We start from the raw sequence: 24,608 nt of genomic DNA on the forward strand, positions 1-24,608 counted from the left end.
AGGGTGTGACTTTCAAGGGATGGGACTAGCATGAGAGAATTCCTTTGTGGTGACAGTAGTTTTTTCTCTTGACTGTGGTGGTGGTTATATGAACCATATATAGGATAAAATGCCATATAATTACACACAAAGACATACAAGAAAACTAAGTGCATGCAAAAACTAGTAAAATCTGATGTCTAGTTAATGATATTGTGTTGACATCAATTTCTTAAGGGGAGGGAGGCAAAGTGACACAGAAGAAACCAGAGTGGCCATGAACTGGTAATTGCTGGAGCTATAGGTATATGAAGGCTCTTTGTACTATTCTTTCCACTTTTGTATATGTTTGAAAAATTCTAGAGTAAAGAATTTTAAAATAATAAAACTTGAAAGCAAATACAGAGACCCCCATTTAAGAACCCTTATCAGCTGCCCCACTTGTTACTAGCAGCTTCCTAACATAGAATTAAATATGCATATAGGTATACATCCTATATCACATTTGGAAAATCCAAGCAGCTTCTCCACGACTGGTCATGAAAAACATAGTCATAGGGACAAAGGCATAAAGCAAATACAAAGTTGAAATAAACATTTTTTTCTTGGTCACAGTGTTTGGGGAGCTGTAAAAGCTACAGCTAACTTGCTTCCACTTCCTCCCTAACAGCAATGAATTTGGTGCCTGATTTTGTCTAGTAGATCTTCTTTCATCAGCCTTTCCGGTCATTTTTATTCCCTTTCACTTTAGCCTTGACCTCTAATTCACTGTTTTGAAAAAGAAAAAAAATAGAATTCAGTGCATGTTTATTCCAAGAATCCTGCTTATTTCCTTCCTTATATTTTCCCATGTCTTCCTCCCTAGAGAGGTCCTGACACAGGACCTGGTTACTACATATTTTTTTTTTTAATATTTATTTATTTATTTATTTTTGGCTGGTTGGGTCTTCGTTGATGCATGCAGGCTTTCTCTAGTTGCAGCGAGCGGGGGCTACTCTTCGTTGCGATGCGCGGGCTTCTCATTGCAGTGGCTTCTCTTGTTGCGGAGCATGGGCTCTAGGCGTGCAGGCTTCAGTAGTTGTGGCACGTGGGCTCAGTAGTTGTGGCTCACGGGCTCAGTAGTTGTGGCTTGCGGGCTCTAGAGCGCAGGCTCATACCTATTTTTATTTTATAAACTTTGAGTGAGGACCCTCTGTTGCCATTTTCTCATTTATTCCTAACGGTCACCCAGTGTGGTAATAATATTGACCCCATTTTACAGATAAGCAATCTGAAATTTAAAGATTTCCACTGAAAACTGCAAAGCTTATACTGGGTAAAGTGAAAGATAAATTTCTTGTTCAAGAATAAACTGACTCAGCACTAATTTTTCTTCATGGGATCACTCTAAAATTCATTTTGAGAACACTAAACCATCATTTAAGAAACCCACAGCTGAATGTGGGATTTCTTTTCTTTTTTCCTTTGTCTCTCTTTTAATGAATGAGAAAACTGTGCTACAACAATTAACTCAACTTAGGCTATATGGAGTGTTTTGCAAAAGATTTTTCTATGTAAAGTAAATTAGTTAATTATATCCCATCTCTCTTTTTTTAATTTCTTTTTATTGAAGTATACTTGACTTACTATGTTGTGCCAGTCTCTGCTGTACAGCAGAGTGACTCAGTTATACACATATAGACATGCTTTTTTTTAACATTCTTTTCCATTCTGGTTTATCATGGGATATTGAATATAGTTCCCTGTGTTCTACACTAGGATCTTATGGCTTATCCATCCTGTATGTAATAGTTTACCTCTGCTGATCCCACACTCCCAGTCCATCCCTCCCCCACAACTCTCCCCTTTGGCAACCACAGTCTGTTCTCTGTACCTGTGAATCAATTTTTGTTTTGTAGACAGGTTCATTTGTGCCATATTTCAGATTCCACATGTAAGTGATATCATATGGTATTTGTCTTTCTCTTTCTGACTTACTTCACTTAGTATGATAATCTCTAGTTGCATCCATGTTGCTGCAAATTACATTATTTCCTTCTCTTTTATGGCTGAGTAATATTCCATTGTATATATGTACCACATCTTCTTTATCCATTCATCTTTCAATGGACATTAGGTTGTTTCCATGTTTTGGCTATTGTGAACAGTGTTGCTATGTACATGGGGGTGCATTTATCTTTTTGAATTATAGATATGTCCAGGTATATGCCCAGGAATGGGATTGCTGGATCATACAGTAATTCTAATTTTAGTTTTCTGAAGAGCCTCTTCACTGTTTTCCATAGTGGCTGCACCAACTTACATTCTGAATGTGAGATTTCTTATAGAGGGACTAACAACATCTTACGTCCATGTGCATCTGTTCCCTCTTGAAGTAAGCTGGAAGAATAAATGAAGATGAAATCTTTCTACTCACTCTTAACACACCCACTAGCCAACTCACCAAATCCCAGCATAGACTTTCTGTTCTGGAATATCCTAAACCATTCCCATAAGATTGTTGTAAAGCGAGGTTTTCCAAATGTAGCTAACATTGAAAGGGTTAAACAAAAAAAGTTTTTTCCATTTTCTAAGTGTTTACAAATTAAAAGAGGGATAGTTGTCTCCATGTGTATTATTGCATTGAGTGTCAAACTTCCTACACAGGACCCAAATTTCTCTATGAGCTATCCATGAGCACCGTGATCCACTTTCCCTTACCAGAAGGCTACCCTTGGCTTGTTTTCTTGAGGTAGGAGAAGTCTTAGAGAGAGCTCCATCCCATCTTTGCTTTTACTGCCCTCTCTCCTTTCCTATTGTCAGTTCAGTCCTTTCCCTAAAACCAAACAGTGCAAGCCTGATGAGCCACTGGGACTCCCTTCCCTCCACAACTACTCCAGCCTGCACCAGACCAAGAGGAAGGGAAGAATGCTTGAGGTCTGCAGAATATGCTGGCACTCCCCAGGTGAGCCCTGGGGTCAAAGGGCCCCCAGAGACCTGCCAGAGTGACTCTCCAGACAGACCGAGAGCCAGCTGCCGAGGAAGTCTCTCCTTAATCTACAGCACCACCTTTTTTTTTTAACATCTTTATTGGAGTATAATTGCTTTACAATGGTGTGTTAGTTTCTGTTTTATAACAAAGTGAATCAGTTATACATATACATGTGTTCCAATATCTCTTCCCTCTTGCGTCTCCCTCCCTCCCACCGTCCCTATCCCACCCCACTAGGTGGTCACAAAGCACCGAGCTGATCTCCCTGTGCTATGCGGCTGCTTCCCACTAGCTATCTATTTTACGTTTGGTAGTGTATATATATGTCCATGCCACTCTCTCACTTTGTCCCAGCTTACCCCTTTTGAGGAGAGGTTGTATTTGGAGAGAGTGTCAGGCAAGATCTTGATTGGGAATTGGAGCCACTAGCTCTCCGAGTAGATGGGGACTTCTACACGGCATCCCTCTCGTGCTTCTGGCTTGGAGCAGAACTGCCTATTATCTCTCAATTCTCATTCATTTTAAAAGCTCCTATCCTCACGATCAAGCTTGTCTAAATTTGACAATAAATCCAAAGCTATCTCTTCAACTGAAAGGAATGATATTCTTCTCAAAGAGCTTTGTGCAGGAAAGCAACCTGGGCAGAAGAAAAACTATGTCTAATTCTTAAGTGAGATAATAATAATTGAAGGAAGATTAAAAATGTCATACCAGAACTTAATGTACAACTCAGTGTACAGAGCCAACTGGAACAGGAACCAGGTTCTAGAGACCATACAAATGGTCACCTCACCGTTATGAAAGAGGTCAGTCATCCTCCCCTGCAGAGACTTCTTGCCCAGATTTTTCATGGAAACACAAAAGGGGACTTGCTTTCAGCTGCATCATCTGGTTTGGCCGTTTCACTCAATGCCTCTGAGCTAACAGTTATTTGTTCTTTTTCTTTTACCAAGTAGCCATTCTTCCTCTTGCTCTCAATGCTAGACAGTCTCTGTGCCACCTCCCACCCCGAGCTGTTCTCTGCCCTTCTGCCCTGCTCTGTGCCCTCAGAGGCTGGGCCTTGAAGACAGCATTTACTGTTGGTGTGTGGTTGGGTTCAGCCAGTGGAAGGCACTGGTAGGAGATCTGAGGGCAGGGGGAAGAAAGATCGGGAATATTCTTCCCCACCACCTCCGTGCTTCAGCCTGGTTCTGAGGACCTGACTGTGCCCCTACCCTCCCACAGCTCCCACCAAGAAGCCCTCCTTCCTGACCCACCTCCCACAGGGCTCCGTGCCCCACGCCTTGTTCTCAGACCTAGGGATGGCAGCAGCTTTCCCGCAGATGCTTCTCTCTGGGGGCTCAATATTCCTTGTTCTCCCCTTTAACACCCTGTGCTCACTTTCTGAAGCAGCGCCATCAGTAGAGTCTCTGTATTTGCACCGTCCAAGACAAGTTCTGTTTCCTGTCTGGTCTCTGCCTGCTCCAGGCATGCTCAGCTCCTCGCTGTGACTCAAATACTCCAGGCAGGACACTGCCTCAGGGTCCTTCCACATCCTTTTCCATTTCCCTGGAATACTTATAGTATTCCAGGGAAATCTGTGGAACATTCTCACAGATTTGGAACATTCTGTGGAACATTCTCACAGATTTCTTCTCAGCTCACTCCCTTGCCTCCTTCAGGTCTCTGTTTTAATGTCACCTAAAACATGATACAATTGAACTTATTTACAAAAACAGAAACAGACCTACAGAATGAGAGAATGAATTTATGGTTACCAGGGGGGAAGGTCGGGGCGGGGGGACAGTTAGGGAGTTTGGGATTGACATGTACTCACTTCTATATTTAAAATGGGTAACCAACAAGGACCTACTGTATAGCACAGGGAACTCTGGTCAATATAATGTAACAACCTAAATGGGAAAAGAATTTGAAAAAGAATAGATACATGTATATGCATAACTGAGTCACTTTGCTGTACACCTGAAACTAACACAACATTGTTAATCAACTATACTCCAATATAAAATGAAAAGTTTTTTAAATGTTAAAAAAAATAAATGTCACCTAATCAGAGATGCACTTCCGGACCACCCTCTGTAAAAAGGCAGCCTCTCCCCATCTCCTTGCACCTGACTCTCCGCCTCTCTTCCCCTGCCCTGATTGTCTTCATAATGCTTTTTATCATTTGACATACCATATTTTTTAGGTTTTTTTTTTTTTTTGCCTCTCTTCCCCAGCCAGAATGGAACCTCCTGTATACTTCATTGCTAAACTTAAACAGTACCAGGAACACGATAGGTATTTCATAAACATTTCTTGAATGAATAAATGCATTGTGTGAGCACTGCTTGACTCTTTCCTTTATAACTTCAGGCTATGAACTCTGCATGCAGCTTTTACCCGGGACTCCCTATACACCATCTTAGGGAATAATTACTGAATATTTCAAAAGTGCTTACACTTGTACTCAGAGATACTGGATGCAGCATAAAGAGAAATCAAGGCATAAAAGGAAAATAATTCCCAAATTCCAACAGCCACCAGGATTTGGAATCTAGAGATAAGCCTCCAAAACTGGGAGTAAGGTACATGAGTGGTCTATACAGCCAAACTAGGAATAGATGCCTTTAAGAGGCAGATCAGGAATGGGTGGGACTGGGCCAGAAAGGAAAGAAGGAGGAAAGGGTAAGTGCTTAGGGAAAGGAGCCATGCGGTGTGGCCAAAGTTTTTGTCCTTGGAGAAGTGCGAAGAAAACTCAAAACCCCACTTATTTTCATATTGAGCATCCTCTTTATGAGAACTTCCAACCTCCCTCATGTTGCTTAGGCAACACCTTACAGCAAGCCCTTCATCTTCTGAATAAGGAGCCTTGAGAGCTTGCACCTCCTCCTTCACAAGAGTCTAGGGAACATCTAAGAGAAGAAAGTGAGCATCTCAAAATGAAGCTCTGTTGGTCCTGAGGGAAATGTAAGATTTCGTTTCATTCATTCATTCTGGCCCACCTCTGGCCCTAGCAAACACTAAGGAATAACTTAGAGATTGTAAGACCTGGACTCTTGGGCTCACCATGATCTGACCACACCTGCGCTGTATCCCCCTACACACTCCCTGCTCCTTCCCACCCAGAGCCATGCTGGACCTCTGACTGTTCCTGGTCTTTACAAATTTTAGCCATCCTAATAGGAGTGTAGTGATATCTCATTATGGTTTTTCATTTCCCTAACAACTAATAGTGTTGAGTGTATTTTCATGTGCTTATGTTCCATCTGTACATCTTTTTTGGTGAAGTGCTTGAATTATTTGCCCATGTTTAATTTTATTATTATTAAGTTTTGAGAGTTGTTTATATATTCTGTATACAAGTCTTTTTATCAGAGAAGTGATCTGCATATATTTTCTCCCAGTCTGTAGCTTAATTTTTTATTTTTTGAATAGTGTCTCTCAAAGAACTGAGGTTTTAAATTTTGATGAAATATAACTTATCAGTTTGTTCTTTTATGGACTGTGCTTTGCTATCATATCTAAGAGCTCTTCACCTAACCCAAAGTTATGAAGGTTTTCCCTTTTCCTCCTATGTTTTGGAAATTTTTCTGTTATCTAGTTAATTCTATTATGGTCAGAGGACATACTTTGTACGACTTCAGTTCTTTTAAATCTGTTAAGATTTGTTTTATGACCCAGGATATGGCCTATCTTGATGAATGTTCCATGTGTTCTTGAAAAGAATGTGTATTCTGCTGTTACTAGGTGGAGTGTGTTTAAATGGCAATTATGTCCATTCGGTTGATGGTGTCATTCTGTTCTTCTATATCCTTGCTGATTTTCTGTCTGCTAGCTCCATCAATTACTGAGAGAGGACTTCTGAAGTCTCCACCTATAATTGTGAAGTTGTCTATTTCTCTTTTTAGTTCTGTCAGTTGGTTCCTTCATACATTTTGGAGCTCTGTTATTAGAGGCAAAACACTTAGGATTAGGATGTCTTCTTTATGAATTGATTCTTTTTTCATTATGTGATGTTTAAGGTGCCTCTTTATCCCTGGCAATTCATTTTTCTGTGAGATCTACTTTGTCTCATGCTAATATAACCCCTCTCCTTCTTTCCATTGGTTGGCATTTGAGAAATCATCTTCCATCCTTTTGCTTTTAACCTACATATTTGAAAAAAGTTTTTTATAATGTAATTATTAATATGCTTGGATTTAGGTTTACCATTTTATTCTTTCTTTTCTACTTGTTCCCTCTGTTTTTTGTTCCTCTCTTTTTTCCTTTCCTGCTTTCTTTAGGATTATTTGAACATTTTTCAGTATTCCATTTTAATCTATCTATTGCACTTTTTACTATACCTCTTTGTATACGTTTTTCAGTGGTTGCTATTGGAATTACAATATACATAATTAACTTTTCCAATCTAATTTAATTCAATACTTTACCTCTTCAAGTGGAATGTAGAAACCTTACCCCCCCCCCAATATGGGCCCCCTTACTCTCCCCGTTTAATGTTTTAGTTGTCCTATGTTATATCTACATTTGTTGAAAACTCTTATCAGACGATGTTATAATTTTTTTGTTTTTAACCATCAAACGTATTTTAAATAACTCAATAAAAGGAGAAGAGTCTATGAAGTTTACCAAGATATTTATTATCTCTGTTACTTTTCCTTCACTCTTGATGTTCCAATTTTCTTTCTAGTATAATTTCTTTTCTGTCTGAAGACTTCCTTTAGCAATTCTTTTTAGAGCAATTCTGCTAGTAACAAACTTTTTTCTATTTCCTTCATCTGAGAATTTTTTATTTTGCCTTCATTCCTGGAGAACATTCTCACTGGATCTAGAATTCTAGATGGACAGTTTTCTTCTTTCAGCACTTGAAAAATGTCATTTCTTCTGGCTCCATGATTTCTGACGAGTAATCAGAGAAATTCAGTTATTAGAATCATTATCCTCCTACAGATAATGCACCATTTCTCTCTTGCTACTGTCAATTTTTCTGTCTTTAATATTCAGCAGTTTAATTATGATTTGGGTGTGGCTTGCTTTGAATTTACCTGGTTCGAGGTTCACTGAATTTGTTGAATCTGTAGGTTTCTGACTTCCACCAAATTTGGAAAGTTTTCAGACAATTTTTTCTTAGCCTCAAACTTTTCTTTCCTTCTGGTGCCCTGATGATATGAATATCTGACCTTCTGTTATTGTCTTACAGATCCCTGAGATCTATTCTCTTCTTTTAATCTTTTTTTTCTCTCTGCTGTTCTGATTAGATAATTTCTATTGATATATCTTCATGTTTTGACTCACTTCTGTCATCTCTACTCTGCTATTGAGTCCATCTAGTGAAGTTTTGTTTTTGGTTTGGGGTTAACAAATTTTCTTTTCCCAAGTTCCCTTTTTTTACATTTTCTATTTCTTTGCTGAGAATTTCAATTTTTTCATTCATTTCAAGAGTATTCTCCCTTACTTGTTGGAGCATTTTTATAATAACTGCTTTAAAATTTTGTCAGCGTTAGCTAGACATTGACTTCTGTTGATTGTCTTTTTCCATACAGGTTGAGGTGTTTTTGGTTCTTTGTACACCAAGTAATTTTGAATTGTATCCTGGACATATTGAGTATTACTTTCTGAGATTTTTGGTTGCATTTAAATACTACAAAGAATGCATTTTTTTTCATGTTAGCAAACAAGTGACTCAGTTTGTTTTAGGCCACAAGTTTTTATTAGCCTTATAAAGGTTATCGTTCCAATAGCAGTTCATTTTGCAAAGCCTGTGTAGTGCTGTTTGCATCTATTTCACATGTATACCACCTAATGGCCAGTCGGCGACTCGGGTAGTGATATATCCCATAGTTCAGTTCTCAAAATCTATACATATTACTCTGGGTCAAGTCCACACCACACACAGCTCAAGGAGGTAGCCCTGGAGTTCATAAACCACCTTAAGGGGTTTCCCTGAAGTTTTAGGTTCCTGCAGGCTCCCACTGCTGCTGCTACTGCCATGGGATTACTTGGGCTAGGACAAAAGGAAATGAAGAAAAGACTAAAAATGGAAAAAAAGAAAAATGAGAGATTTCTGCACTCTTTATAAATATTAGGTGTTTTTTTTCCCACTCAAGTCAGAACTAGAGGAATTCTCCTGGACCTCTCTCTGTCCACATCCCACTGCCCACTTCCAGGTCTGGTGTTGACTTAATTCAGGGAAATACTAGAAAGGGTGGAAATGATAAACTCACCTCCAATTCAGTGTTAAAATAAATTCTAACCTTTTCCCCCAATCCACCTGAGACCGTCTACTTTTCAGAGTCCTCAAATAGCTGCCCCATGCATTTTGTCCAGGCTTTGCGTTCAGTGAGAGACACAGACTAGAGTGTGCTTACTCTATCTTACCCAAAACCAGAACATTCTTCTGTAATGTTTTTAAATGGGAAAAAACTTATAATTTTAATTTTTCCGTATTTTTCTAATTAAAAATAACAATAAGACAAAGTGGCCAAAACAGTTGCCTAACGTGGATTTGTCCTTCAGAAGGATGGGTAGCTTTTCCAGCTATCTCCATGTGACATGACTCAAGATTATTTGATAAGGACTCTAAATAAGTTCTAAGGAGAACTTCATGGAACTAACAAGCAATGCAGTCACTTCTGGGCTGTGTGAGTTTTTATTGGTTGAATAAAGCATGGCAATTATTCACCTGGGTTCCAATCTTCAAGAGTCAAGAACACCCTGTGCTTGGAACAGCAAAACCAACCTTAACTGGATATTAATGGAGCCACTGCACTTAAGTGATTGGATAGGAGTTATGTTCCCTCTTCCAGAAGAGAATTGTAACAATGGTTGAGTACTTCTATGTGCAGGCACTGTACCGGGTATTTTTCATACATTATTTAATCTAATCCTCACCACAACCAGAGAGGTAGGTAATATTTGCATTATTTACAGTTGTGAAATCTGAGTAAGATTAAGGCACTTCCCAGGTTCCCAGAGCTAGTAAGTGGTGAAACACAATTTGAATCTGGTTCCAGTGCCTTTAATTTTCTCACACATTATGTTGCCCCTTGAGGGAAGTATTTATGTTTGATTACTCTTTGTATAGCCAAGACTTTCCACCCAGTAGAACTCCTTAAATGGATTCGTTACTTTAATAACCAACACTAGCCTATATCTCATTGGGTTTTTTCCTCCTTTTCTTCCTGTTGTTTTCCTTGCTCCCCACTGTGTCCTCCAAAGAGACCCTGAACTTCTCAAAAATCTGACATCAAACATCTGGTCATTTAGAAACATTGGAATGATTGACTAGATTTCTCAGTTTCCGTCCAGATGCTGAGCATGGTAGAGACACTGCAAGCCCTATCTATTCCTTCCTCTGTGCCTTCCCACCACAGCCATTGCTGGGATCTGCATACAACGAGCATCTCATAAATCCTGCCAGCTAGTCCAGTGCTTGGCCAATCCTTGCTTCCTGTCTCCCTATTCCTGGGCACCTGCCCTTTTATCCCACTTTCCCCATGCCTCTGGAGAATCTGCAGCACACTTCTAAGTTTCTATAAAAGGGATTCTTGTATCTGGAGATATTGGATGTGACCTTTGAGGCTGTTTCAAATGCTAACATTCTGTGCCCCTGTGATTCTAAGAAAGTAGTACCAGCTGATGGCCAGCTCCTGGGAAGAGCAAAGAGACAAGTGGCAAAACTCCAGCTCTGTGAACCAGGGAACACCAAGTGATGTGCCTTCTTTGCCTACAAGCCATCAGACCTTATTAACATACCCTAAGAAGTAGCTCTCAAAGGTGCTAAGAATTACGTGGGTGCTTGACAAAATGCTGATTCCCTGGCCTAGCTAACAGATTCTGAATCAATATGTGTGCTAGAGCACAGGATTCTGAAGTTTTAACAAGTGCCTACAGGTAATTCTGATACAGGTGGACCACAGCACACCTTAAGAAATCCTGGACTAAAGGAAAAGTATTAGTAGGTTGCCTTGTTTTGCACAACACTTAGATCAGCAAGCACTTAGCACAAGTGAGCTGTTGGTAATTAATTCTGGACATAAATGTTTTTGCCTAAATTAAGAAACAGGATATCTGTAATAATAATAACAACAATAGCTATGAGTTGTTTGGGGCTTATTCTGAGCTACCTAACAATGCTAGGTATGAGTACACATTATCCATGTAATCCTAAAACCTTGTCGGACAGGTTCTACTGTCTGAATTTCAAAGAGGACAAATTTAAAACTTAAGTGTTAATTAAAGTCACAGAGTTGGTACTTGGCTAAGCCTGGATTTGAATACAGGCTTGTGTGACTCCAAAGACAGTGCTCACTCCACGCCACACTTCCTCCCCTCCTAGTGATTACTTTGGGGAAAAGGAAGAGTCGTTATTATGTATAAGCTCTGCCTGGTATTAGCCGATCTCCCTTAAAACTAGAAAGAAATATGTTTGGTCATAAAGAAAAACCCCTGATAATGAGCCGAGGGGAAGTTGGACTCTTTCATTAATTGTCTTTAAGATCTTACCCCTAGGTTCTTCATGACCTTTTTTATTTTTTTCTTAGATTCCATATATATGTGTTAGCATACAGTATTTGTTTCTCTCTTTCTGACTTACTTCACTCATTATGACAGACTCTATGTCCATCCACCACACTACAAATAACTCAATTTCGTTTCTTTTTATGGCTGAGTAATATTCCATTGTATATATGTGCCACATCTTCTTTATCCATTCATCTGTTGATGGACACTTAGGTTGCTTCCATCTCCTGGCTATTGTAAATAGAGCTGCAATGAACATATTGGTACATGACTCTTTTTGAATTATGGTTTGCTCAGGGTATATGCCCAGTAGAGGGAATGCTGGGTCGTATGGTAGTTCTATTTTTAGTTTTTTAAGGAACCTCCATACTGTTCTCCATAGTGGCTGTATCAATTACATTCCTACCAACAGTGCAAGAGTGTTCCCTTTTCTCCACACCCTCTCCAGCATTTATTGTTTCCAGATTTTTTGATGATGGCCATTCTGACCAGTGTGAGATGATATCTCATTGTAGTTTTGATTTGCATTTCTCTAATGATTAGTGATGTTGAGCATTCTTTCATGTGTTTGTTGGCAATCTGTATATCTTCTTTGGAGAAATGTCTATTTAGGTCTTCTGCCCATTTTTGGATTGGGTTTTTTGTTTTTTTAATATTGAGCTGCATGAGTTGCTTGAATGTTTTGGAAATTAATCCTTTGTCAGTTGCTTCATTTGCAAATATTTTCTCTCATTCTGAGGGTTGTCTTTTGGTCTTGTTTCTGGTTTCCTTTGCTGTACAGAAGTTTTTAAGTCTCATTAGGTCCCATTTGTTTATTTTTGTTTTTATTTCCATTTCTCTAGGAGGTGGGTCAAAAAGGATCTTGCTGTGATTTATGTCATAGAGTGTTCTGCCTATGTTTTCCTCTAGGAGTCTGATAGTGTCTGGCCTTACATTTAGGGCTTTAATCTATTTTGAGTTTATTTTTGTGTATGGTGTTAGGGAGTGTTCTAATCTCATATTTTACATGTACCTGTCCACTTTTCCCAGCACCACTTATTGAAGAGGCTGTCTTTTCTCCACTGTATATTCTTGCCTCCTTTATCAAAGATAAGGTGACCATATGGGTGTGGGTTTATTTCTGGGCTTTCTATCCTGTTCTATTGATCTATATTTCTGTTTTTGTGCCAGTACCATACTGTCTTGAGTACTGTAGCTTTGTAGTATAGTCTGAAGTCAGGGAGCCTGATTCCTCCGGCTCCATTTTTTGTTCTCAAGATTGCTTTGGCTATTCGGGGTCTTTTGTGTTTCCATACAAATTGGACTTGAGGATATCGGGAGGGGGAAGGGTAAGCTGTGACAAAGTGAGAGAGTGGCATGGACATATATACACTACCAAACGTAAAATAGATAGCTAGTGGGAAGCAGCCGCATAGCACACGGAGATCAGCTTGGTGGTTTGTGACCACCTAGAGGGGTGGGATAGGGAGGGTGGGAGGGAGGGAGATGCAAGAGGTATGGGAACCTATATATATGTATAACTGATTCACTTTGTTATAAAACAGAAACTAACACATCACTGTAAAGCAATTATACTCCAACAAAGATGTTTTTTTAAAAAAAGATGTCTTTAAGTATAAAGGACTCAATTAAGCTTCATTCTTCCTGTAGGCAGAGAAACCAAAAAGATGATCCCTCCAAGTCTTTTTCAGGCCAAGAATTCCATTAAATGTTGCCCTCTACTAAATATCTGTCTCCATGCTAAGGGACTTTCTGCAGTCAGCTTTGCTGGCCTGTAGGTGCAAACATCTGGAAGGCAGGTGTTTGATTTTGTAGGTGCCAGAGGACACACAGCTGAGCTGCACAGCTGAGGGGTGAGGGGAGGAAATGTCTTACACTGATATAGCACCTTCCAACTCTCCCCAAGCCCCCTTCAACAGAGAAGTGGTGGGGGGCAGGAGGTGACTGGAGGGCTACCAGCTGTGGAACAGCTGCACAGGGGAGCATTTAAGACCAGGACAGGAAGTGAAACACAGAAGGGCAGTCAGTCTCAGGGAGGGGTCGGAGGGAAGTGGAGGAGAATGGGACTAAATCTTCCTGCCTGTTCCTGCTCTGGGGAAGTCCTGGTTAAACTCAGAGAGAGGGGAGTCTCTGCTTCTTGCTCTCCTAGGAGAGGTGAAAGGAGTAAGGGAAAGAGCATTTTCCTTTCGTTAAAAACCAAAAGAGTCATACAGGCAATATTTGTTTGCTCTTCCATTTCATACCCTGACCTGGAGGCTATGGGGTTCAAAGAGCCCATCAACTCTCACATGGGCAAGAAGTTGCCTCAGTTTTCTTCTTCTTCTTTATTTTTAAATCCATTTGTATCATATTCCTAGTCTCTAACCCACCAGGAGGGGGGAAAAAAAATGAGCTTCCATTCTCATGAGAGTTTTCTCCCCAGAATTGTGCCAACATTGAAGAGGCCTGTCTGATCGTGGGTAATGGATTCAGCTGGCACCTGCTAGGATGTCCCTTGTGCCAGCCTGAACAATCTCTGCATGTCCAAAGTCCACCGTGCCTTGACTCCAGCCTCCCTAGATCCCCAGACCACCATTACCTCCAAGACAAGCCTCCTCTCCAGGACACCACCAGGACCCCTCCCAAATCACCCTGGGGATGTCTATACTCTGCCTGCCACTCTCTAAGACATTTGTCTACCTCCTTTTTCCCTCCCACTCCCACCGAGAAAATCTTCTGGTGGCTTTAGTCATTTACAAAAGACAGAGAGAGACTTTGATTTCAATGCGTCTTCTATGTTCCATTCTGCAAGGAAAGGAATTAATCAAATGTAAAACTTATATAGCCTTTTTATGTGCTAAGCACTGTTCTAAGCACATTATACATGTTAGCTCATTTAATTCTCACAAAAACATTATGAGGTAGGTCCTATTGTCATCCCATTTTACAGACAAGGAAAGTGAGGCAAAAAGAGGCTAAGTAACTTTACCCAGGGACACACAGCTGGGCAGTGGCAGAACTGGGGTTTGAAGCCAGTCTGTCTCTATAGTCTGTGATCTATGATATAAACTCTACTTCTCAAAAATTACCTCTTTGAAACTAGAAAAGGGAGAAACACAGATTAAAACACACACAATTTAACATTTCAAAATTATTTTTCCTCACTAGGAGATAAGTGAATAACTTTCCTAGGCATCTCTAGATACTTGCCCAGTACCTCTGTGATACTATATAAGTTTACTTGTGCTCAAATGCCACTAGCAAAGAAAAGGACAAGAAAAGATAAAAAAAAAAAAAAAAAAAAAGGAAGAAGGAAAAACAAGTTCTGCCTAAAAAAGATTAACCTGGAATAGAGCAAATATGAAACCAGAAGTAACTAATTTACTTTGAGGAGCAGGGTTAAAAGTTTCAACAAATGCTGATTGAGTTCAATTTCAAAAAAAATAAAGTTTCCTTTCTAAAAATCTGAGTTGAGTGATGTTTTTACCTGATACACATGTTCTCTATCACTTGTAGAGTAGAAATGTGTTTTATTTTGTTTTGTTTAAAGAACTTCTACAGTTGGAGGTAGGGAGAGGGTCCACAAAAATTTCAAATAGAGCCATCAGATAGCAACATGTTTACCATAATAAAAAGTAAATCTTGTTTCTATATCATGACCCCTGATCTCCCTCCTGTTCCCTACTCAAACTTCTTGGCCCTTTGAAAGCAACATGGCACAATCTGAATCCTTCATTCTTCTCCCAAAACTACCCCCACTCTTATATTCTCCACCTTAATGTCAGCATTACCATCTTTTCAGTCTCCCAAGCCTGAAACCCAAGAGTCAGCCCGTATTTTTCTCTCCATCAGCCCCTAGGATCAAATCAATCTTTGAGAACTACTGACCCTTCTTCCCAAATATCTTTCAATTTCATTTCTTCTTCATCCCCACTTCTACTGTAATGAGTTCAGGTCCCCATTATTCTTACCTAGGTGTTTGCCTACCACCTAAAACTAGTCTCTTGGACTCCTTTCTCTTCTTCTAATCCCAACTCTTTCCCACTGTTACCATCATCTTATGACTATGCCATCTCTCCCGTGGTTCCCAAAAACCTGCAGTAGAAGATTGTGTCCTCATTGGTTCTCAACGTTGGCAAAATTTGGTCCCAAACCCACCTTACCAATTTCACTTCCTCCCTCCTGAACACCACAGTCCCTCTATTACAACCCACCAGACAGCCACTGTTCATGCAAAATACCCCATTCTTCTTCCTGTTCTGTATTTTTGCATGTGTAGTTTCCTCCGCCTGGAATTCACTTCTCCCTTTTCTCTGCCCAAAGCACTCCTACATGTCTTTCAAGAATCAGTTGCAATTTCACCTCTGTGATGACACCTCCCCCACTCGCCTAAGCAACTTTAGCAACCTGTATAGAATCCCAAAAGCTGCCTTTATACATAAAGAAATAAATATAATCAAGTTGGATGTCTTCTGACCCCAGACTATGAGATCCTGTACATCTGTACATCTGTAGTAACTATAAAAGGGCCCAGCACACAGAGGCAACTCCAGTTTTCTTCAATGAATAACTGATGTAACATTATACAAATATTATAAAATATTTTTATCAAACACAGTATCATTTTATCACATTAGAAGTCAGCAGAGAGTATGTTCAGGAAAGCAGAATGCCTGGCATTGAATCCTGGTACTACTTGCCTGCTTTCATAACTTGAGCAATCTACAATACTTAAACTCTCTATGCCTCAGTTTTCTCATCTGCAAAGTGGGTTACTATTAGTACAGGTTTCTAGGGATTGTACAGAGCATTAAATGAGTTTTACGCATGGAAGGAACTTAGAATAATGTCCAGCAAATAGGACTCAATAAACTATGGTTACTATTATCAGTAACTATGGTTACTTTATTACTTTATAAAGATTACTTTACAAGATTTCATTACTAAACCTCTCTCACATACACCCCTTTCTTTTAAATGGCCTGGAATCTAAAATCGAGCAATTCCAAGCCACCTTTCTTATTTATATTATAGTTCATCTATCAGTGTTTTATTTATTTTTTTTAAGTTCTCATTTAAAATTTTATTTCAGTGAGCTGCTTTCAGGATAATGCAGTTGATCGTTTTATTATACATAGCCCTTTTTTTAACACCTTTATTAGAGTATAATTACTTTACAATGGTGTGTTAGTTTCTGCTTTATAACAAACTGCATCAGTTATACATATGTTCCCATATCTCTTCCCTCCTGCACCTCCCTCTGACTCACCTGCCCTATCCCCCCACTCTAGGTGGTCACAAAGCACCGAGCTGATCTCCCTGTGCTATGCGGCTGCTTCCCACTAGCTATCTATTTTACGTTTGGTAGTGTATATATGTCCATGCCACTCTCTCACTTTGTCCCAGTTTACACTTCCCCCTCCCCATACCCTCAGGTCCATTCTCTAGTGGGTCTGCATCTTTATTCCCATCTTGCCCCTAGGTTCTTCTGACCTTTTTTTTTTTCTTTTTTTAGATTCTATATATATGTGTTAGGATACAGTAGTTGTTTTTCTCTTTCTGACCTACTTCACTCTATATGACAGTCACTAGGTCCATCCACCTCACTACAAATAACTCAGTTTTGTTCCCTTTTCTGACTGAGTAATATTCCATTGTATATATGTGCCACATCTTCTTTATCCATTCATCTGTTTATGGACACTTAGGTTGCTTCCATCTCCTGGCTATTGTAAATAGAGCTGCAATGAACATTTTGGTACATGACTCTTTTTGAATTATGGTTTGCTCAGGGTATATGCCCAGTAGAGGGAATGCTGGGTCGTATGGTAGTTTTATTTTTAGTTTTTAAGGAACCTCCATACTGTTCTCCATAGTGGCTGTATCAATTACATTCCTACCAACAGTGCAAGAGTGTTCCCTTTTCTCCACACCCTCTCCAGCATTTATTGTTTCCAGATTTTTTGATGATGGCCATTCTGACCAGTGTGAGATGATATCTCATTGTAGTTTTGATTTGCATTTCTCTAATGATTAGTGATGTTGAGCATTCTTTCATGTGTTTGTTGGCAATCTGTATATCTTCTTTGGAGAAATGTCTATTTAGGTCTTCTGTCCATTTTTGGATTGGGTTGTTTGTTTTTTTAATATTGAGCTGCATGAGTTGCTTGAATGTTTTGGAAATTAATCCTTTGTCAGTTGCTTCATTTGCAAATATTTTCTCCCATTCTGAGGGTTGCCTTTTCGTCTTGTTTCTGGTTTCCTCTGCTGTGCAAAAGCTTTTAAGTTTCATTAGGTGCCATTTGTTTATTTTTGTTTTTATTTCCATTTCTCTAGGAGGTGGGTCAAAAAGGATCTTGCTGCGATTTATGTCATAGAGTGTTCTCCCTATGTTTTCCTCTAAGAGTCTGATAGTGTCTGGCCTTATGTTTAGGTCTTTAATCCATTTTCAGCTTATTTTTGTGTATGGTGTTAGGGAGTGTTCTAATTTCATTCTTTTAAATGTACCTGTCCACTTTTCCCAGTACCACTTTTTAAAGAGGCTGTCTTTTCTCCACTGTATATTCTTGCCTCCTTTATCAAAGATAAGGTGACCATATGGGCGTGGGTTTATTTCTGGGCTTTCTATCCTGTTCCATTGATCTATATTTCTGTTTTTGTGCCAGTACCATACCGTCTTGATGACTGTAGCTTTGTAGTTATACTCTAAAGTCAGGAAGCCTGATTCCCCCAGCTCCATTTTTCTTTCTCAAGATTGCTTTGGCTATTCAGGTTCTTTTGTGTTTCCATACAAATTGTGAAATTTTTTGTTCTAGTTCTGTGAAAAATGCCAGTGGTAATTTGATAGGGATTGCATTGAATCTGTAGATTGCTTTGGGTAGTAGAGTCATTTTCACAATGTTGAGTCTTCCAATCCAAGAACATGGTATATCTCTCCATCTATTTGTATCATCTTTAATTTCTTTCATCAATGTCTTAAAATTTTCTGCACACAGGTCTTTTGTCTCCTTAGGTAGGTTTATTCCTAGATATTTTATTCTTTATGTTGTGGTGGGAGTGTTTTCTTAAATTCACTTTCAGATTTTTCATCATTAGTGTATAAGAATGCAAGAGAATTCTGTGCAGTAATTTTGTATCCTGCCACTTTACCAAATTCATTGATTAGCTCTAGTAGTTTTCTGGTAGCATCTTTAGGATTCTCTATGTATAGTATCATGTCATCTGCAAACAGTGACAGTTTTACTTCTTCTTTTCTGATTTGGATTCCTTTTATTTCTTTTTCTTCTCTGATTGCTGTGGCTAAACCTTCCAAAACTATGTTGAATAAGAGTGGTGAGAGTGGGCAACCTTGTCTTGTTCCTGATCTTAGTGGAAATGGTTTCAGTGGTTCACCATTCAGAATGATGTTGAAAAAAAAAAAAAAAAAGAATGATGTTGGCTGTGGGTTTGTCATATATGGCCTTTATTATGTTGAGGCAAGTTCCCTCTATGCCTACTTTCTGGATGGTTTTTATCATAAATGGTGTTGAATTTTGTTGAAAGCTTTCTCTGCATCTATTGAGATGATCATATGGTTTTTCTCCTTTAATTTTTTTAATGTGGTGTATCACATTGATTGATTTGCATATATTGAAGAATCCTTGCATTCCTGGGATAAACCCCACTTGATCATAGTGTATGATCCTTTTAATGTGCTGTTGGATTCTGTTTGCTAGTATTTTGTTGAGGATTTTTGCATCTATGTTTATCAGTGATATCGACCTGTAGTTTTCTTTCTTTGTGACATCTTTGTCTGGTTTTGTTAACAGAGTGATGGTGACCTCATAGAATGAGTTTGGGAGTGTTCCTCCCTCTCCTATATTTTGGAAGAGTTTGAGAAGGGTAGGTGTTAGCTCTTCTCTAAATGTTTCATAGAATTCGCCTGTGAAGCCATCTAGTCCTGGGCTTTTGTTTGTTGGAAGATTTTCAATCACAGTTTCAATTTCAGTGCTTGTGATTGGTCTGTTCATATTTTCTATTTCTTCTTGGTTCAGTCTCGGTAGGTTGTGCATTTCTAAGAATTTGTCCATTTCTTCCAGGTTGTCCATTTTGTTTGCATATAGTTGCTTGTAGTAATCTCTCATGATCTTTGTATTTCTGCCATGTCAGTTATTACTTCTCCTTTTTCATTTCTAATTCTATTGATTTGAGTCTTCTCCCTTTTTTTCTTGATAAGTCTGGCTAATGGTTTATCAATTTTGTTTATCCTCTCAAAGAACCAGCTTTTAGTTTTATTGATCTTTGCTATCGTTTCCTTCATTTCTTTTTCATTTATTTCTAATCTGATCTTTATGATTTCTTTCCTTCTGCTAACTTCGGGGTTTTTTTGTTCTTATTTCTCTAATTGCTTTAGGTGGAAGGTTAGGTTGTTTATTTGAGATGTTTCTTGTTTCTTAAGGTGAGCTTGTATTGCTATAAACTCCCCTCTTAGAACTGGTTTTTCTGCATCCCATAGGTTTTGGGTCATTGTGTTTTCATTGCCATTTGTTTCTAGGTATTTTTTGATTTCCTCTTTGATTTCTTCAGTGATCTCTTGGTTGTTAAGTAGTGTGTTGTTTAGCGTCCATGCGTTTGTATTTCTTACAAATTTTTTCCTGTAATTGATATCTAGTCTCATAGCTTTGTGGTCGGGAAAGATACTTGATATGATTTCAATTTTCTTAAATTTACCAAGGCTTGATTTGTGACCCAAGATATGATCTATCCTGGAGAATGTCCCATGAGCACTTGAGAAGAATATGTGTTCTGTTGTTTTAGGATGGAATGTCCTATAAATATCAGTTAAGTCCATCTTGTTTAATGTATCATTTATAGCTTGTGTTTCCTTATTTATTTTCATTTTGGATGATCTGTCCATTGGTGAAAGTGGGGTGTTAAAGTCACCTACTCTGATTGTGTTACTGTCGAATTCCCCTTTTATGTCTGTTAGTATTTGCCTTATGTATTGAAGTGCTCCTGTGTTGGGTGTATAAATATTTACAATTATTATATCTTCTTCTTGGATTGATCCCTTGATCATTATGTGGTGTCCTTCTTTGTCTCTTGTAATACTCTTCGTTTTAAAATCTATTTTATCTGATACGAGAATTTCTGCTCCAGCTTTCTTTTGATTCCCATTTGCATGGAATATCTTTTTCCATCCCCTCACTTTCAGTCCTAGGTCTGAAGTGGGTCTCTTGTAGACAGCATATATACAGGTCTTGTTTTTGTATCCATTTAACCAGTCTATGTCTTTTGTTTGGAGCATTTAATCCATTTACATTTAAGATAATTATCGATATATATGTTCCTATTACCATTTTCTTAATTGTTTTGCATTTATTATTGTAGATCTTTTCCTTCTCTTGTATTTCCTGCCTAAAGAAGTTCCTTTAGCATTTGTTGTAAAGCTGGTTTGGTGGTGCTGAATTCTGTTAGCTTTTACTTGTCTGTAAAGCTTTTAATTTCTCCATCAAATCTGAATGAGATCCTTGCTGGATAGAGTAATTTTGGTTGTAGGTTGTAGAGTAATCTTGGTTGTAGGATTTTCTCCTTCATCACTTTAAATATGTCCTGCCACTCTCTTCTGGCTTGCAGAGTTTCTGCTGAAAGATCAGCTGTTAACCTTATGGGGATTCCCTTATGTGTTATTTGTTGTTTTTCCCTTGCTGCTTTTAATATTTGTTCTTTGTATTTAATTTTTGATTGTTTGATTGATATGTGTCTTGGCGTGTTTCTCCTTGGATTTATCCTGTATGGGACTTTCTGTGCTTCCTGGACTTGATTAACTCTTTCCTTTCCCATATTAGGGAAGTTTTCAGCTATAACCTCTTCGAATATTTTCTCAGTCCCTTTCTTTTTCTCTTCTTCTGGGACCCCTATAATTTGAACGTTGGTGTGTTTAATGTTGTCCCAGAGGTCTCTGTGGCTGTCCTCAATTCTTTTCATTCTGTTTTCTTTATTCTTCTCTGCAGTAATTATTTCCACTCTTTTATCTTCCAGGTCACTTATCCGTTCTTCTACCTCAGTTATTCTGCTATTGATCCCTTCTAGAGAATTTTTAATTTGATTTACTAAATGAAATGTTGCTCATTTCATGATGAAGTGTTGTTCATCTCTGTTTGCTCTTTATTTATTCTAGGTCCTGTTGAAGGTTTCTTGTATTTTCTCCATTCTATTTCCAAGATTTTGGATCATCTTTACTACCATTCTTCTGAATTCTTTTTCAGGTAGACTGCCTATTTCCTCTTCATTTGTTAGGTCTGGTGGGTTTTTGCCTTGCTCCTTCATCTGCTGTGTGTTTCTCTGTCTTCTCATTTTACTTAACTTACTGTGTTTGGGGTCTCCTTTTTGCAGGCTGCAGGTTCATAGTTTCCATTGTTTTTGGTGTCTGTCCCCAGTGGCTAAGGTTGGTTCAGTGGGTTGTGTAGGCTTCCTGGTGGAGGGGACTGGTGCCTGTGTTCTGGTGGATGAGGCTGGATCTTGTCTTTCTGGTGGGCAGGTCCACGTCTGGTGGTGTGTTTTGGGGTGTCTGTGGCCTTATGATTTTAGGCAGCCTCTGTGCTAATGAATGGGGTTGTGTTCCTGTCTTGCTAGCTGTTTGGCGTGAGGCGTCCTGCACTGTAGCTTGCTGGTTGTTGAGTGGAGCTGGGTTTCGGCATTGAGATGGAGATCTCTGGGAGATTTTCGCCATTTGATATTACGTGGAGCTGGGAGGTCTCTTGTGGACCAGTGTCCTGAACTTGGCTCTCCCACCTCAGTGGCACAGCCCTGAAGCCTGGCTGGAGTACCAAGAGCCTGTCCTCCACATGGCTCAGAATAAAAGGGAGAAAAAAAGAAAGAAAGAAGAAGATAAAATAAAATAAAGTAAAATAAAATAAATTTATTAAAATAAAAAATAATTATTAAGAAAAAAAATTTTAAGTAAAAAAAAAGAAACAGCACCCTAGGTCAAATGGTAAAAGCAAAGCTATACAGACAAAATCACACACAGACGCATACACATACACACTCACAAAAAGAGAAAAAGGGGAAAAAGTATATATATCGCTGCTCCCAAAGTCCACCTCCTCAATTTGGTACGATTCGTTGTCTATTCAAGTATTCCACCGATGCAGGGTACATCAAGTTGATTGTGGAGATTTAATCTGCTGCTTCTGAGGCTGCTGGGAGAAATTTCCCTTTCTCTTCTTTGTTCGCACAGCTCCGGGGTTCAGCTTTGGATTTGGCCCCGCCTCTGCATGTAGGTCGCCTGAGGGCGTCTGTTCTTCGCTCAGACAGCACAGGCTTAAAGGAGCCGCTGATTCGGGGGCTCTGGCTCTATCAGGCCAGGGGTAGGGAGGGGCACGGAGTGCAGGGCGAGCCTGCAGCAGCAGAGGCCAGCATGACGTTGCAACAGCCTGCGGCGTGCCATGCGTTCTCCTGGGGAAGTTGTCCCTGGATCAGGGGACCCTGGCAGCGGTGGGCTGCACAGGCTCCCGGGAGGGGCGGTGTGGAGAGGGACCTGTGCTCGCACACAGGCTTCTTGGTGGCTGCAGCAGCAGCCTTAGCATCTCATGGCCGTCTCTGGGGTCCGCACTTTTAGCCACGGCTCGCGCCCGTCTCTGGAGCTCCTTTAAGCAGCGCGCTTAATCCCCTCTCCTCACGCACCAGGAAACAAAGAGGGAAGAAAAAGTCTCTTGCCTCTTCGGCAGCTCCAGACTTTTCCCCAGACTCCCTCCCGGCTAGCCGTGGTGCACTAACCCCTTCAGGCTGTGTTCAAGCCGCCAACCCCAGTCCTCTCCCTGCGCTCCGACCGAAGCCGAGCCTCAGCTCGCAGCCCCGCCCGCCCCGACGGGTGAGCAGACAAGCCTCTCGGGCTGGTGAGTGCCAGTTGGCGCCAATCCTCTGTGCGGGAATCTTTCCGCTTTGCCCTCCACACCCCTGTTGTTGTTCTCTCCTCCGCGGCTCCGAAGCCTTCCCCCTCCGCCACCCCCCGTCGCCGCCCGCGAAGGGGCTTCCTAGTGTGTGCAAACCTTTCCTCTTTCACAGCTCCCTCCCACTGGTGCGGGTCCCGTCCCTATTCTTTGTCTCTGTTTTTTCTTTTTTCTTTTGCCCTACCCAGGTACGTGGGGAGTTTCTTGCCTTTTGGGAGGTCTGAGGTCTTCTGCCAGCGTTCCGTAGGTGTTCTGTAGGAGGTGTTCCACATGTAGATGTATTTCTGATGTATTTGTGGGGAGGAAGGTGATCTCCGCGTCTTACTCTTCCGCCATCTTGAAGCTCCTCCCATATCAGTGTTTTAAAAGGTAGACAGCATTTCTTCACAAGACCTTTCTGGCTAACTTCTCTCTGTGACTTGCCTATCAGGTCCAGGAGGCAGATACCATGCTTATACCCTGCCTGTTTCCTTTTCTTTCCTTTCCAGTCAGTGGATTTCCCAGAGCAAGATTTCTCCTTGGACCTGAGAACCTCCTGGGGAACGTGTTAAACGACAGAGCCCCAAGGCACCTCAGATTCTGACTCAGTAGATCTGGAGTAGAGTCCCAACATCTATTTTTACAGCTCCCAAACTGATTGTATTGTAAGTGGCGCAGACTCTTTCCTTGGGAAATACTGTCCTGTTAACTCCTATCCAAACCAAACAGTGGAAGGAGAAGTCTTTCAGAATCTTCCAGAACAAAAGGAGGAGGTGGTGACAGTCCCAACAGCTGTAAGGCACGTATCGCAGTGTCTCTGTATCTGCCGTGTTGCCAAGCTCTGTCAGCACTCCATAAATAATCATCACCACAGTAATAATAACTGGAATAAATGGACTGAAATTAAACACAGGAAGAGCGGAGCCACAGCTGGAATGTGCAGTGGTATAATGAAGTGAGGGAGGGAAGTCCTGGATCTCATTTAGGAGAGCCCCACAGAGGCCCCTTCACCCTACTGACCATGGGACCAAGAGCAAACAGTCCTCTTGATGGTGATACCGATGAAGCAAGCGCCGTATAGCACCACCCCTACGTGATATTTGTGACTCCTTGGGTGACCTCACTGGGCACAGACAGGACTGGTTCTCCCAGGACTACTTCAAACCACACTCCCCCATTCAGGCATTGAAGACCACTGCCCACCCAGAAGTCACTCACTTCTCTCCAACAGCCCTCGGCACCCCTTACTCCCATTCAATCAG

The sequence above is a fragment of the Orcinus orca genome, chromosome 7 (assembly GCF_937001465.1).
Source record: "Orcinus orca chromosome 7, mOrcOrc1.1, whole genome shotgun sequence".
Lineage (NCBI taxonomy): Eukaryota > Metazoa > Chordata > Mammalia > Artiodactyla > Delphinidae > Orcinus > Orcinus orca.